This window comes from Calonectris borealis, unplaced genomic scaffold, assembly GCF_964195595.1.
Source record: "Calonectris borealis unplaced genomic scaffold, bCalBor7.hap1.2 HAP1_SCAFFOLD_44, whole genome shotgun sequence".
Taxonomy (NCBI): domain Eukaryota; kingdom Metazoa; phylum Chordata; class Aves; order Procellariiformes; family Procellariidae; genus Calonectris; species Calonectris borealis.
The window spans coordinates 1201887-1217213 of record NW_027441456.1 but is presented as its reverse complement, the minus strand read 5'-3'; the positions used below and the strand labels follow the sequence as shown (position 1 = coordinate 1217213).

General features: G+C 45.7%; 1 protein-coding gene across 1 annotated transcript in view; it reads right to left on the bottom strand.

Annotated features, from left to right (window-relative positions):
* LOC142076355 (uncharacterized) overlaps nt 1-15327 on the bottom strand; it is an 801642-nt gene that overhangs the window by 105584 nt on the left and 680731 nt on the right. The gene's annotated exons all lie outside the window — the stretch shown is intronic.

The following is a 15327-nucleotide window of genomic DNA, read 5'->3' as shown; positions in this document are numbered from 1 at the left end:
GGTGGAATTTGCTGTGGCCGAATCACAGCAACTTTCTTATTCTCTGGACACGCATTTTTCTAGTGTCCTTGTTTGTTATATGCAGCACATTGATTGATCCCTAACAGCGTAGACTGTTTAAATACATTTCCACATCTTCTACCTTTGCCCCGTAAATAGCCTCTGCCTCTTCCTTTCAAATATCTTCTTCGCCTACCTTCAGCACATCCTTGAGCACTCACAAAAGCAGCTGCCAGAATAGCAGCTTTCTGCTTCCTATCTTTTATTTTTTCTTTCTCCTGATTTTTCTTTTCTTTTTCTTCTCTATTATTATATACTTTATAGGCAATCTCAGTCAACTGTGATATAGTCATCCCTGTAATGCCATCCACTTTCTGCAATTTCTTTCTAATATCAGGGGCTGCTTATCCAACAAACAAAGTAGTGAATATTGCCCTGTTCTCATCACTTTCAGGCTCTAAATCCGTCCATTTTCTGGCTGCCTCACATAAGCGTTCATAGAAGGTGGATGGGTCTTCTGTTTTCCCTTGAATTCTCTGGGTTAATTTTGCTAAATTCTTTGGACGGGATATTCCATTTGTCACCCCATATAAAATCAATTGTTGATACTGTTTTATCATTAATTTCCCATCATTATTATTAGGATTCCAATTTGGGTCCTGTGTCGGCATAAAATGAGCAGGACCTTCTCTTGCATTTATTCTTTCGTTTTCCATATTAGCTTTTTCCAATACTACCTTCTTTTCTTCAGGAGTTAACAAATTATTTTAAAAAATTTAAATGTCTTGCCAATCTGGATTATGATTGTTAATAATTGTCTTAAAAGATCTATACACCTTTGCAGGATTTTCTCTATATGATCCTACCGATTCTTTCCAATTAATCAAATCAGAAGTAGTAAAAGGTATTTTCACAAACACTGGTTCCCCCCTTAGGTCCACAGCCTGACGAAGGGGTGCTAATAAGACAGACCCCTGTTGGGTCCTAGTTCTGCCAGCTATTGGACTAAATGTGTTACTTCCCCTTGTTTCAGTTTCGAAGCTTTCATTTTTACTCAGTGCCATCAACATCTGTATATTTTCTTCCTCTTCTCCTAGTTTTAAACACTGCTTTCCTATACTACAAGCAGAACAACAATGCGTTTTTGGTTCCTTGTCCTCCATCATCATCATCATTACATTAGAATCTGAGTCTAAAAGTTTACATTTCTTCCGAATTTCATGATCATTTCTCAAGGTAAAGAACAAGTCCACTTAAGGGACCTCATCCCATTTACTCTGGTTGTCCACAAAATAACAGAAGTTACAAGATAGTACTATATTGCAAAGTTCCCAATTCTGGCCATTTTATCTCATCTTCTAATATATACATTTGCCACCATTTAGTACAGTATTCAATTAATTTCTCCTTTCTCAAAGGATGTCCCCCAAATTTTCCCCAATGTTTTATGATGCATCCAAGGGGAGAGCAGGGAGTTACTTTAGACTGTTGAGTTCCCATATTTTTACCCCAAAAGAACGTTCTAAACCATGATTTCATATACTCCAGTCATCACTGTCAAATGTATATGAATATACCTCTTTACCTGTGGCCACAATTCCTTACCAAATGCATGCACAATTTTATACCTCAGAACAATATCTCATTTACCTTAGCGTTGCACCGTTGAGTCGCTCACCTGCTCTGGTTGGGGAGGATACTCACGGAGTCCCCGATCAAAAGGTCGGTGCGCGCTGGAGTCCGGAGAGCAGGGTCTCCCCACCGAGAGCCGGCAAGTCGATCCGGGCAAGGCTTCCCAGCAGTCCCACCTGGGTCGCCAAAAACTGTTGTCCGAAAAGCGGATTCGTGCCCGGCGTGCAAGTAACCAATTCCACACGCTCAGGAGAGATATTGTTTTATTCAGGCCTGGGTGCTCGGTGGACTTGCCACAAATCAAGCACACCTGGTTTAATCTCCTTTCTGCTTATATCTATGCTTCTCATACATATTTTAAGATTCTCTTTTATATATTCATTAAATTTCCAAGAATTAATTATAATATTACATCATCCTAGACACATGCGCACTAAAGTCTTTGGGGTCTTCTTGAGGGTCTCAAGTGGTCTCTGGTGGTCGGCAGGGTAGTGAACTCTTTGTGAACCTGTTCCTTTCTTCCCTTATAAGGTCGAGGTTTGTCTCCGAGCCCCGTCTGGACCACGTTCATTTATGGTTCTTGATTTTAAGGTTAATCTTTACTAGAGTCTAACAATACTACACACCTGCAAACACAATACCTAATTTTTTAAGCATCAAATCTTCATTGTTTTAAAATTACAGAAACGAACAGAACAGTATACAATGTTCAAAATTACAAAACGAACAAACTATACCTACTACATCAGTTTAATTAACTTTTTGCTAACACATATCACAGGACTTAATTGCATCTGACACAAAGTTTGGTGAACAAAACAGTTCACAGTTTATCACACAGTGCTCCTCTGGGGGTGGTCTCTAGCTGTACCTCCTGTCCTGCACCACAGGGGTAGGGGTGTCCCCTGCTCAGGGTCTCTGCAGAGACCCTCCTGTCGCTCTCCTGCTTGTCCTCCTTGGTGGTGCATGTAGGGGCACGTGGAAGAAGAGTGTCTGCTCCTTTAAGGGTGCCTGACCAGGCACTGTTTTCGATGCAGAAGAAGATAATGAGAAAAGGAGGAAGTAATAAACGAGAAGGTGCAGAGACACTGACTTGACCAACAAGTGGTAAGGGAGGCAGTAAGGAGACCACACCTCGGCGGTGGCACTGACTGATGGCCTCTGTCAAGGGACTGCAGGCACAGCCGGACTTGGCAACCGCTCAGGATGCAGAACCGGAGGGTCGGGATGTAGGAGGTGTTCGGCGGGGGGCGGTGGGGGGGTGTGCATGGGTGTGGGGGGGTGTGTGTTGCAAGGATTAAGTGCCAGCTACTGCCAAGAGGGACTGGCGTGAGTGGATCTGGGGGCAGCAACAGGAGCCAGCCCAGGATCAGTGGGGGTCTGGGCCTCCAGCCAGTGGGGCAGGAAGGGTGTGTGTCCCCAAAACCAGGTACCGGGGGGACTGGTGTTGGGGAGTTCTTCTTGTACCCCTTGAGGCGAACTGAACACACGGTCGTGCTCAGAGAGATGTGATGGGCCACGCGTGGGGCAGAGTCCTACCGCGCAAGGGCTCCTGCAAGGCTTTGCCCCCACGGGCAGGAGCCGTTTCCTCCCCCACGCCGGGGCCAGCACCCGTCCTGTGAGCGCCGGCCCGGGGCGCCTCAGCCCGGCCGTGGGTCCATCCCCAGCCCAGCTCTGCTGCCGGGGGTGGCCCCGGAGCACCCCCACTGCAGGACCCTCTCGAGCCCATCCTGCGGCATGTCCCATCTCACCAGCCTCACCAGCCGGGAACCTGCGCCAGCTCCGGGGCCTGGAGTCACTCTGTCCCCGGCTCCTGCTCCCCGCCAGCTTAACCCCTTCCTGCCCTCCCTGCCAAATCGCTCCTTGGTCACCAGGTGCCCTTGCTGGGCAGTGGCAATTTGGGCTTCCCCTTCTGCCCTGGTTCCGGCTGGGACAGAGTTAACCTTCTTCCCAGTAGCTTGGGGGGGGTGCTGTGTTTTGGGTTTGGTATGAGAGGAGCGTTGATGGCCCATTGATGCTTTGGCTGTTGCTGGGCGGTGCTTGCAGCGCGGAGACTTTTGTTTTCTCTTTTTGGTCTCCCCTGCCCCGCCACGTTAAGGGCAAGCTGGGGCGGGGGAGGGAGCACAGCCGGGGTGGTTGTCTCAGCTGGCCAATGGGGTATTCTACACCATGTGACATCATGCATCAGGGGTGGCGGGGGGCTCGCCCCCGTTCGTGACACGCGGTCAGCGGTCGGTGAGCAGTTGCCTTGTGCATTGCCTGCTTTGTATATTCTGTAATTGTTGTTGTTCTCAGTGTTATTCTTACTGTTCTACTTCGTTTTATTTCAATTATTAAACTGTTTTTATCTCAACCCGCGAGTTTTCCTACGTGTGCCCTCCCGATTCTCTCCCCCATCCCACCGGGGTGGGGGAGGTGAGCGAGCGGCGGCGTGTGGTTTATTTGCTGGCTGGGGTTAAACCACGACACCTTCATAGGGCGAGTGAGGGGCTCCGCACCGGCGCCTGGAGCTGGGGGTCACAGCCCATGTGCCTGGTGCCAGCTGCTGAGGGGGCGAGGGTCTGTATCCCCCCAAACCGGCTGTGCGTGGGGCGTCTGTGGGTATTCACCAGCAAACTTCAGGCTGGACCAGCCACAAGCAGGGGGGCCTCGGGTCCAGGCTGGGGTGTCAGGAGGGCAGGGGTCTGTGCTGGTATCCGGGGGGACCCGCGAGTGTGGGGTGCCCGTGGGATGGGCGTGCGAGTGCTGCGTGTTTGCAGTGAGCACCGAGCTGGAGCAGCTGGCAAGTTAGGGACCCGTGGGGTGGGTCAGAGGGCCGGGGTCTGGGCAGGGGTCCCGGGTGGCAGAGGGTCCGTGCCGGTGCTCAGGGGACCCCTGAGCCTGCGTGTGCGCCTGCACGAGTGACTGTCTGTCTGTGCCAGCCCCCGAGGAGGACGGGGACGTGGCTGTGGGTGCTGGTGTGTGACGGGGGTCCCGGGCGTGGGTGCTGCTGGCGGCAGTGTCTTGGCTGTGGCAGGCTGTGTGACCGGCTGTGTCTGTGTGTCCTCTGTGTGTCCTGTGTCTGTGTGTGTCTCTGGGACACGTGTGCAGCTTCGCTGCTGGTTGAACCTGCAAAGGGGAAAGCAGCAGCCCCGTCCCTCAGCCGAGGCAGAGACCCTGGGTCCCTACGGTGGCCAGGCAGGAGGGTCCTGCCCTGGGGCTGCTGGAGGAGGCGGCCACCGCTGACATCCCTTGCCAGTTTCATAGTTGGCAGGATCTGGTCCAGCTGTGAGCATTCCCGAGATTACTGGATTACTTGCATAAAATCATTACGCGATCGTTACCCTTGCTAATGTGCCTATAACAATACATTTGAACCAAACTGCCAGAAGGTTTCGCCCTTTGCAGAGTGCTCTCAGCATCCTCCACAGGGGAAGTACGTCAGCTTTGAGGAGCTGCAGGGGCTTGAGCAAGACAGCTCTGTTAGCGCCGTCCTGCCTGACGGCCTGGAAGCTGCAGAGACTTGATTTTACACCGTTTGAGTGCTTGGGACCTTTGCTTTTTTCTAGGCAACAGACAAGTTGAGCTGCTGAACTGCCACTGGTCATCCTGGGCCACCTGCATTCACTGGAGACTGCTGAAGGGTTCTGCCCAGACACCCTGGGCTCCTTCTCTTCCTGCCTCGCCACAGCAAAGGCTGCAGACTTTGTTTTCAAGTCCCAGGGAATTCTTGCTGTGTGAAGGAAAGAAGATGAGATTTTGCAAGTGTTTTCCTACGTGTAGATAGAACTGAGAAAACCCCTCTGTTGAGGGTAAGCTTTTCCTTTCCTCAGGGGTCTGTGTTTCCAACGGCAATTATTAGAGGACATGTTTCCAAAGGCAAAATGAAAGGATGCTAGACCTAATTTTTGCTGGTCTGGCATGACCAAGCAAGCTACGTGGGCTGGACGTGATCTACAGCAATGCCAGCGGCTGTTGGAGACCTTGCCTCACCTTCAGCAGCTGTGGTCACACAGGAGAAGTGAAGAAGAGCTGTCTTTGGTCACACCAAGGGTCAATCAAGCCTTTCAGATCACTGTGGTTTAGTGTCTTTCTGTGTTGAAGGCACAGGGTGATCCCAGTGCTCTCTGAAGCCGTTCCTTCTTGGGCCTGCCTGGGATGCTAGGCCAGGGAGTTCAGCAATGCCTTGACGCCTCTGAGTCCTGGTGGCATAAGAGCTGGTGATTGCTCACCATGCCTTCAGGCACTGCCCACCACTTCAGGCACTTCTGTCAGCCCTGTGCTGGCTTCAGGCATCTCTTTTGAAGACAGAGGGCTCAAGTGTGGTTAGTGTCTCCCGCCTGGAAGCTGGCCCATCCCTTTGGTCCCCACCCGCGTCCCCTTGTCCCTAATGCTCTTAGTTCTGCTTCTGCAGGTCTATAGTCTCATTTTTCTGCTACTGTCATCACCAACACCATCATTTTTTGGCCATGAAATAAAGCCGGACAATGGCCCTGCAATGCCTCAACCCAATGAGCCCCGGGGCTGGGGGCTGCACAGCTGCTTTGATCGAGACGGGCAGCGTTATATCTCAGGCGGTAGTCTTTGCTGCGCCACTTCTACTCGCCGGAGACCTTTGTTCCAGTGTTAGAGAGAGGCAGCATCTCTGAGCAGTGGAGAGGTTGGCTGCTGTTACGAGCAATGATGGCACCATCTCCTGTGTCTTTGTCGCTGTTGCAGAGTCCAGAGATGAGGGAAATTCGTCATGCCAAGCAGAGAAACCGCGGATCCTCACCCCTCCTGACTGCCGTTGCCTTCCCGACATGAGCACGTCTGCCTCTCTGGGCCCACGCCAGCTGAGCTGGCCGCTCCTCTGCTCAGCAGTGCTTCAGGACTCTGTCCAAGAGTGCTCTCCACGCCTGCTCCCTCTGCTCTGGGAGAAGGGTGTCCTGCTTTGGCGTGTCGGAGCAGCCACGGGGTGACCTGGCTGTAATGGGGAAAACGTCTGCCAGCCTGGGAACTCCCAGCCTGGGAATCCGCAGCATCCTTGGCAAGTGCAGGTGGGAACCCAGGATGCCCTCGAATAGCACGAAGCAAAGAAATGCTCTAACCCGCAGAATGAAGAAACTGTGCTAATGAGTAAGTAATTAATCATAAATATATATATATACACACACACTTGCTTTTTTGGTAGTAATTTTGTAGTAACTTGGACTGTACAGTTGCTTTACTAATCATAAATATGCTTGCCTTTCTAATAGCAATTTCTAGTAATCTGTAATAAAGAAAATGGTGGAAACAAAGCCTCCGTGTCCCCCAGAACACGGCAGTACCCTACTATTGGTAAAATCACTGCCCTTCACAAGGTTAGAAAAGGGAGACCCTCCTTTTGTTTTCTGAGTGCTTCCTTGGCTCTACAGCCATAGATCACATCACTCCCTCATTTGCCACAACATCACACGGAGAGCTCATGCTGAATTATTTATTCACAATCTTTTTCATATTGAGCGTCTCCTGGATGTAGCCTCTTCTTTCTGCTCCTACCCCTTCATGGAGGCACTACCTGTATTATTTGTTACTACGTATATAATTTTGCATTAAAAAGTATTTTTTCATTCAATGGGGGCAATTTACCTATCAGTCTAAATGGCTCCTTGACCTCGATAATTTAGCTCTCCACCAAGTTTTACAAGGGATTCTGAAGTGATTTTATATTTACTTTTGATTGCTGAAGGAATGCTAAATAATGTTAGATCTATTATTTACCACTCGAAGATTCTGCTGGAAAACACCTCCAGTGACAACTAATTTTGAGATCTTTCAACTAGCTAGCTCTGAATTATTTTCATATGTGCTTTAGGGATGTGAATAGTGCTATTTTCCTATCACGATGTTGAAGGGAATGGTACTACATGTACTCAGCTACCTTTATCCGTCAAACTAGCACTCTCAAATACTGAAACTAATTACACCACCAGACAGACTTTGCAAATAGCATATTTTACCATTCTTGGCTCTTTATCGGTTTGGGCTGGGATTTCCCCCCCCACATTTTGTTAATTTCTGGTGCTTCACTAGAAGCTGTCAGATTAACCAGTTTACAGGAGGAGGTCATCTTGCTTGCCTTTGCTGAAAAAAGGCGCAACAGCTTTGTGGAACTACCTCAGTATATCTACTTCAGTAGATATATTAAAAATATAAATATATTTTCAGCTAATTGTTTTTGGGAAAGTGCGTGGTGCTCAGGTCTCATTCAGTATGTAAGATCATTTTGAGAGATCTCATTTGATTTCTGTCCTTCTCCAAACCAAGAAGGAGAACAGGAGTTCCATTCCTGTTTAAGAAATGTCGTCCCTGAAAGCAGGGTTCCCAAGACCCCGCAGTTACCTAGACCTACTGATCTAAAAAGTCGCATCCCTAGCAGATTCTGTCTTCTATCTGCCAACAGTAATGGACTAGAAAGTGCTTCATTTGTTAATCACATTATCAGACTTACCTACATAACTTCACAGCTTTCCGAATACAAAACCAGATTTCTTGTTAGTGAATAGCTATGCCTTTTCTACATTGTTATTCAAAGATTCACCATCTCTGTCCGGGATCTGGCTTTTGACCCAGCAGGATTTATTATGTTCCCAACAGAGTTAAAAAACCTCAAACAACAAACAACTCCCCCTCCCCCATTATTTTATTGATTTGTGTTAAGAGCCAGGGATTTCTTTCCTGCTATCTCCAGCTCTCCTTGTCAATTTTATACTAGTTCAACCTTCTAATTTTTACTGACTACTATTTTCTTATCGCCTCTTTCCTTTAATAGATATTTGTTGCCTTCATTTCACCACTTGTGCTGTGCAGTGGATTGAGCTATATAGAGAAGGAATAGGCAGGCTTAACCGAGATCACTGAGAAGAGTAATGCCCATTCAAGAACACAGGTCTTGACTCTGAATTTAGTACTTCAGAAGAAAGCCTTCACCTCTGTCCAAAGAGATTGGACATCTACTAGTGCCAAATATGATGCAAAAAGGAAGTATTCCTATTCTACTTTATCTAAAGCATTCATCCTGTGGTGTCATGACCTCCCAAACATTCTCAATTTTCATTCATATTCTCATGTCATTTTTTCCTCTCAGTTTTTCTCACAAAGGTCTTCTTAGCTTTAAAATATCACACTTCTTGAAACGCAGCCCTCTTATAATACTTATTGCAGGCATTTTGCAGCGTACACCTGTAATTAGAAGTCCCTATTTCTACTAAGTAGATGCTTGAAAAGGGTAGATCATCCTGTTCTCTACATTTGACTGGTGTACAAGAGACCCTGAGCTGTGCTGGTTAGCACATTAATCTGGATGCATTCATGATCTAGCACTTCTGAGTTTTTGGCAGCTTAAAATGATTTCTTTAATAGAGAAGGTCTCTTTCTCATGCAAACAAATTTAGGTATTCTAAATGCCTGAAGGAGCTAAAGCAGTTTGTAATATTCTGGTCATGTGAATCACCCCAATCATTATCTTTGATAATGCCAGCTGTATAAAGTGTTTCTTACCACTGAAAATTTCTACTTATTTACATTTTTAAACATTTAACCTTGATAACAAAGTAAATGAAAAACTGCCTTTCTTCACAATTTTGTGAGCTTGCATTTAAACAGGATTAGTTTATTTCATATTCTCTAGGATGCTTCTGCTTACTTCTCACTGAGACGATCAGTGCTCTCCTACGAGAACCAGCTGGCCTCCTCACTCGGCTGTTTTTCTTGTGAAAGCACAGTACTCCTGACGTGCACACTCATCGTACATACAACAGTTCACCTCTTGTATTTTCTGCCATCTGTCTCTTGTTTATGACACTATAAGGACATCTGCAAAGACAATTTATATTTTCTCCTGTTCAGTTGCCTTCCAAGCTCACATTGGAAAAGTCTTAACTATGCAGTTTCATGTGGTTCCGTATCTTAGCTATAATAGATGTCCTAGTTACAGTTCTGTAAAATGGTTTTATATTTCTGACCAATCTTCTTGTTATGATTTCCATTACATGAATGTAGAACACTTCGTGGCTTCTGTTTAAAAAAAAATGGTTTTTTCACTCTTTGTAGTACAGAATTGTTGATGGGAATTGCTTCTGTAACATGCTTGAATAACCTCTCCTGCTCCTTCATGCCAAATAGACATTCACTAAATATGTTCCCTGTAACTTTTTGTTTCATCCTTCCAAAACAGCACACTAGATGACTCATCAAATCTATAATAAAAATGTCAAATTCCTAGCTAGGTAGAAGGCCTCCTACTTCTCCTTGGCGGTTGGTTATCAAATCACCAGTCTGCCTAATTTTCTTTGTAGTGTTTCTGGCAGGGAACTCAAACCATGTCAGCTGAAGAAAAAATTTGTTTTCTCAAATAGTGTGTTGATATTTTCATTCCAGATTACTAATCCTCTCCTTCACAATTATCAGATTATACTTAATGCTGCTGCAATCTTTTTTTTTTACTTTGAAGTATTTTAAGGATGAGGGCTTCATCCTTCATCAGTGTTTAGGCTAGTGGCTGAATCCTTACGGACAGGGAGATGGAGAGGTGAAGTGGGAAGCAGAATAGAAAACACGAAGACTCCAAGGCAGCTTAGCCATTGCACTTGGTTACTTACCATTTTGTTCTGTTGCCTGCTGCAAAGCCCTCTGTTAGTGGAAGGAACTCTACCCTGTTCCTCCAAATTTGCTCAAAACCCCTACTTTACCATTCTGTGTCCTGGGACTAGTTGTACACGTAAAGTCAATTGTCTTCTTACCTCTCTGTGTGAACAAGCTAAAAAGTTTGCCAAAAAGATTAAAAAGTTGCTGGCTTTTTATATTAATTCTTGAATGAATAAAAATGTTACTAAACTCCCCAAAATAAAATCTATTAAAAAAATTACCTTCTTCCTCTGTTTTTTTACTGAACATATTTGATGAAATAAAAGACCTACAATTATTAGTCAGTTTGGCAAATAATTCAGGACACTTTTTTAGATACTCACCTCACCTGAACCAGTTAGGGACAGATAGTGTTCACATTGAAGCTTTACAGTATTGCACGTTTTAACTTTACAGTACACTGAACCAAAATTGTCTTAATGTTGGAGTAATGAGTTAAGTCCTACTCTAATATTTTCACTTTCTTGAATAATGCTGTTTGATATCTATGAGCTTATTGATCAAAAAAAGCAAATCATGCATAATAATTTTCCCCGTAAAACTCAGTACTGTATAGCATTATTGCAACAACTATATTATATGATTTTACTGACTTGCAGAATTCATATTTCTTTAGACAAAAGCTTATACCAGTCACAGCTGTTCTAAATTTGTCATTGTTTTTACACTTGAAACTAGTATCTTTAATACTCAAATTTAATACCTTCTAGTGTAAAGTTACAACATGATTTACAGTTAAATATTTAATTTCCTGCATCTGACTACCTGCAAATAAGGAGCTTATAAACAGGAATGCTATACCTATTTGTTTCAGCTTTTTAATGACATAAGAACAACAGTATTATTTGTTTATTGAGAGCTTGCTTGCCATCAGTATTATTAATAAATAGGGAGATAAACAGGGGAAAGAAGGCAAATGTGACCTGCAGCCAGGCAATATGTAAAAGTGTTGCCAAATATTCGCAGAGAAATTACCGGGAACTGGGGAGAAATCAAACACATTAGGTTAAATGATGTGTTGCAAAAATTTTTTCACAACCCCAGTGCTCTGATAGCTGTGTCACAGGGAGCAGGAGGCCAGCGGTTTCTGTGTCCTTGCAGTGTCACAGGGGGCAGGAGGTCAGCGGTGGCGTGTCCCATTGGTGTGTGTCCTGGTTGCAGCTGGGATAGAATTAATTTCCTTCTAGTGGCCAGTGTGGTGCTGTGTTTTGGATCTGGTATGAGAGGAATGTTGATGGCACACTGATGTTGTAGCTGTTGCTCAGTGGTTCTTTCATAATCGGGGACTTTTCAGCTTCCCATGCTCTGCCAGGTGCACAAGAAGCTGGGAGGGACCACGGCCAGGAGAGCTGATCCAATTGGCTAATGTGGTATTCCATACAATATGACATCATGCTCTGTATATAAGCTAGGAGGCTTGGTCTGGGAAAGAGTGATCGCTGCTCAGGGACTGGTAGGGCATTGGTTGGCGGGTGGTGAGCAATTGCATCATGGATCACTTGGTTTGTATTGTTGTTATTGGATTGTTATTATTATTGTTGTTACTACTACCATTTTACTTTTTTTTTGTTTCAGTTATTAAACTGTTTTTATCTCAACCCACGAGTTTTCTCACTTTTACCCTCCCGATTCTCTCCCTCATCCCACTGGAGGTGGGGGAGTGAGCAAGCGGCTGTGTGGTGTTCAGTTGCTGGCTAGGGTTAAACAACAACAGTCCTTTTTGGTGCGCAACGTGGAGCTTGCAGGGTTTGAGATAACAACAGATTAACTGGAGCATATGAATGAATTTATATCTGTTAACAGTTGCTGGTCACAATATTGATTTATCTGTTCTCGATATTAGTTTATCTGATCTGCACCATGCTCTTGTTTTGCTGTATGTGTTAAAGATTGGTATTGGGTTTTGCAGTCTGCTGTGCTCTGCAGTGATCAGTGATGTTTTGCCCAGGAGATTTGTTATTAAAACACTGGCCTTGGGCATTATCTGGTATTTGGGTTTTGTACTGAAGCTGTTCCTGTACTTTGGGTATCACTTCATGGAGACAATTAGCAATTATACCTCTTCCTCTGAGAGGTTTTTTATGGAGGAAATACAGAATGGCACCTTCACTATCTTCTTCTATGATGTTTTCTCCTTCGTTACAATAATTTTTCAGTATCTTGAACATCCCTGGGTAGTTAAGATACATCTATTGGTATTTCTTGGGAATATTGTTTCCGTTTTGTCTAAGGTTAATAAGCAATTTAAGAATATCATCCAGAGATCTGTCCCAAGGCTGGATACTGATGCGTGGCACGGTGCGTGGGATAGCATGAGCAAATACCTAGGATGGTGGGCACCCACGGTGTTTTAGAATTTCACCCCTGAACAAGTGCAGAATCCTGAAAAATTAGTAGAATATTTGGAAAAAGTATGCTGTCACCCTGGCAATCCTAGGGAGACACAAATCACTGCAATGTGCTGCGGCCTGGCCCACGCCTGCCGAGCCCTGTTTAACACCACTCAGAACCCTCATGGGGAAGAAAAAATCTCTGCATCTAAGGACAAAACAACAGGCCCTGTGGCTACCTCACCCCCCATGGCAGGCACTGTGGCTACCCCACCCCACATGGCAGGCATGGCGGCTACTCCACCCCCTGCGACAGAAAACCAACCCGTGCCGGTATCAGTCGCCCCTATACAAAAAAGAAAATGCACAAGGAAATCAGCTCGTTTAGTAAGGGATGAAGGTGAAGCAGGGCCATCACGAGAACAGGAGGAGGAGGAGGCAGAACCTGTAAATGAGATGGTAACCGCCCGATCCCTATCCCTGGGTGAGCTGCGAGATATGCGAAAAGACTTCAGCCGTCGTCCAGGCGAGCACGTTGTCACCTGGCTGCTCCGATGCTGGGATAACGGGGCCAGTAGCCTGGAATTAGAGGGTAGGGGAGCCAAGTATGAAAATATGACAGGCTGGAGTGATCAGTTGCAGGCACGGCCAGAGAAGTGTGTAACCAGCAAACTGTTTACATGTCACCAGCTCTTTTTAACCCCTTTTCCCTCTGTTTCCCATGTTTGTTCCTCCCTAATCCACCTTGATCCCTTCCTTTCCCTGACGTTGGTCTTTTCCTAGACATCCCATAGCAAGTCTTGCACAATCCCCAAATGCTCTTTCTGGCATCCCACAATGAGTCTCAGGTCCACAGATGCAGAAACACCCATTCTCAGTCTGGAAGGTCATCTTGGGAGGTTCTTCCAGTGACCCACCTGGTGAGTCTCATGCCCAGTATGTTGGACCTGTCTCTGCAGGAATGTTTTTCCCCTTGGGTTTTCAATTGTTCCTCTGAAAACTGATTAATTCACTGCCTAGAAATGACAATCCTTTTTTTTTTTTTTTGTGGAAGTGTGGGGGATTAGGTCAGATTAAAATGCGTACATGGGGTATGTGTGAGACCAAGCAGACTACTTGCCTCCTGCCTGACCATGACCAAGTCTTCAGGACAACTCCATGAGGCATTTACTTGCACTGGTCATACATGGTAAGGACCATAACATCCATCCGTCTTGATGATTTGGGAAGTCCTCTTCATTCCAGTCTGCCTATGTTTCTGTGTTCCCTCCCCTCAAAGGATGTGTCACACACTCAAGCTCCAAGACTTAAAGGGAATTAAAGGGACACAAGTGCAAACCAGGCCAGCAATAACTCTCTTCCAAAGTTTAAATCTCAATGAACAGTCATACTCTGAGATTCAAGACATCATAGAATATTTGAGGATACATCATCTGGAGGATGCCTAGGGACTCTTTAATGCATCCAGTCCTCTGGAGGTTGTTTCACAACCTCTCCAGTGTGATGCAATCATGAAAAGATAAGGTGATCCTGCAGAGGGTAGAACTAGTGTCACATCATGCCAGACATAAAATACCTCTGATGATGGTCTAGGCTCACTTTGCCACCACCGGAGAGACACAGGGAGAATCTGGAAGATGATCCATCTCATTCTAAGGGAGACGCTTAAAAAAGCTCAGCAAATCATTCTCAATCTTGTTTCTCCGTATTATCAGCAAGTCAGTTCAGAACAAATGTTGTGTAGAGTCAGGAAACCATTCAGATAGGAATGGAACTTGGGAGGTCTCCCAGGTTGCAGGGAGGCTCAAAGCAGACTGCAGAATGAATTCAGGCCACGCTCAAAGCAGGCTGCACAATGAATTCAGGCCATGTTACTTACAGGTTTAGCAATTTGGGTCATGAAAATCTCCTAGTGGTTTCGGTTTTGGTTTTGTTTTTTAATTTATTTATGTCAAGTTTTGTCAAGCGTTGTACAACTCAATGCAAAACATCATAGCAGGGGAAGGTGACTTTCAGGTCCTTTAATTTTCCTAAGTTGATTCCGTCCAAGGACACTCTGGATAGTCAATGGGGTCTAGCAAATGATTTCTCAACCTAAGGGTAGTCATCTTCTCATTGGATGTGTCACCCTCTAATCCCTCTTGACTGCTTTGACTATTTCCCTTTGGGCAGACACAGCTTGAACAAGCTATTTGCACTCAACTCCCCAGGGGAACTGAAGATGTTCTGGAGTATTGTCGTGGTTTAACCCCAGCCAGCAACTAAGCTCCACACAGCCGCTTGCTCACTCTTCCATGGTGGGATGGGGGAGAGAATTGGAAGAGTGAAAATGAGAGAACTCGTGGGTTGAGATAAAGACAGTTTAATAGGTAAAGCAAAAGCCACGTGCACAAGCAAAGCAAAGCAAGGAATTCATTCCCCACTTCCCACCCGCAGGCAGGTGTTCAGCCATCGCCAGGAAAGCAGGGCTCCATCACATGTAACAGTTACTTGGGAAGACAAATGCCATCACTCCAAATGTCCCCCTCTTCCTTCTTCTTCCCCCAGCTTTATATGCTGAGCATGACGTCATATGGTATGGAATATCCCTTTGGTCAGTTGGAGTCAGCTGTCCTGGCTGTGTCCCCTCCCAACTTCTTGTGCACTCCCAGCCTCCTCACTGGTGGGGTGGGTTGAGAAGCAGAAAAGGCCTTGACTTTTGTCCTGGTTTCAGCTG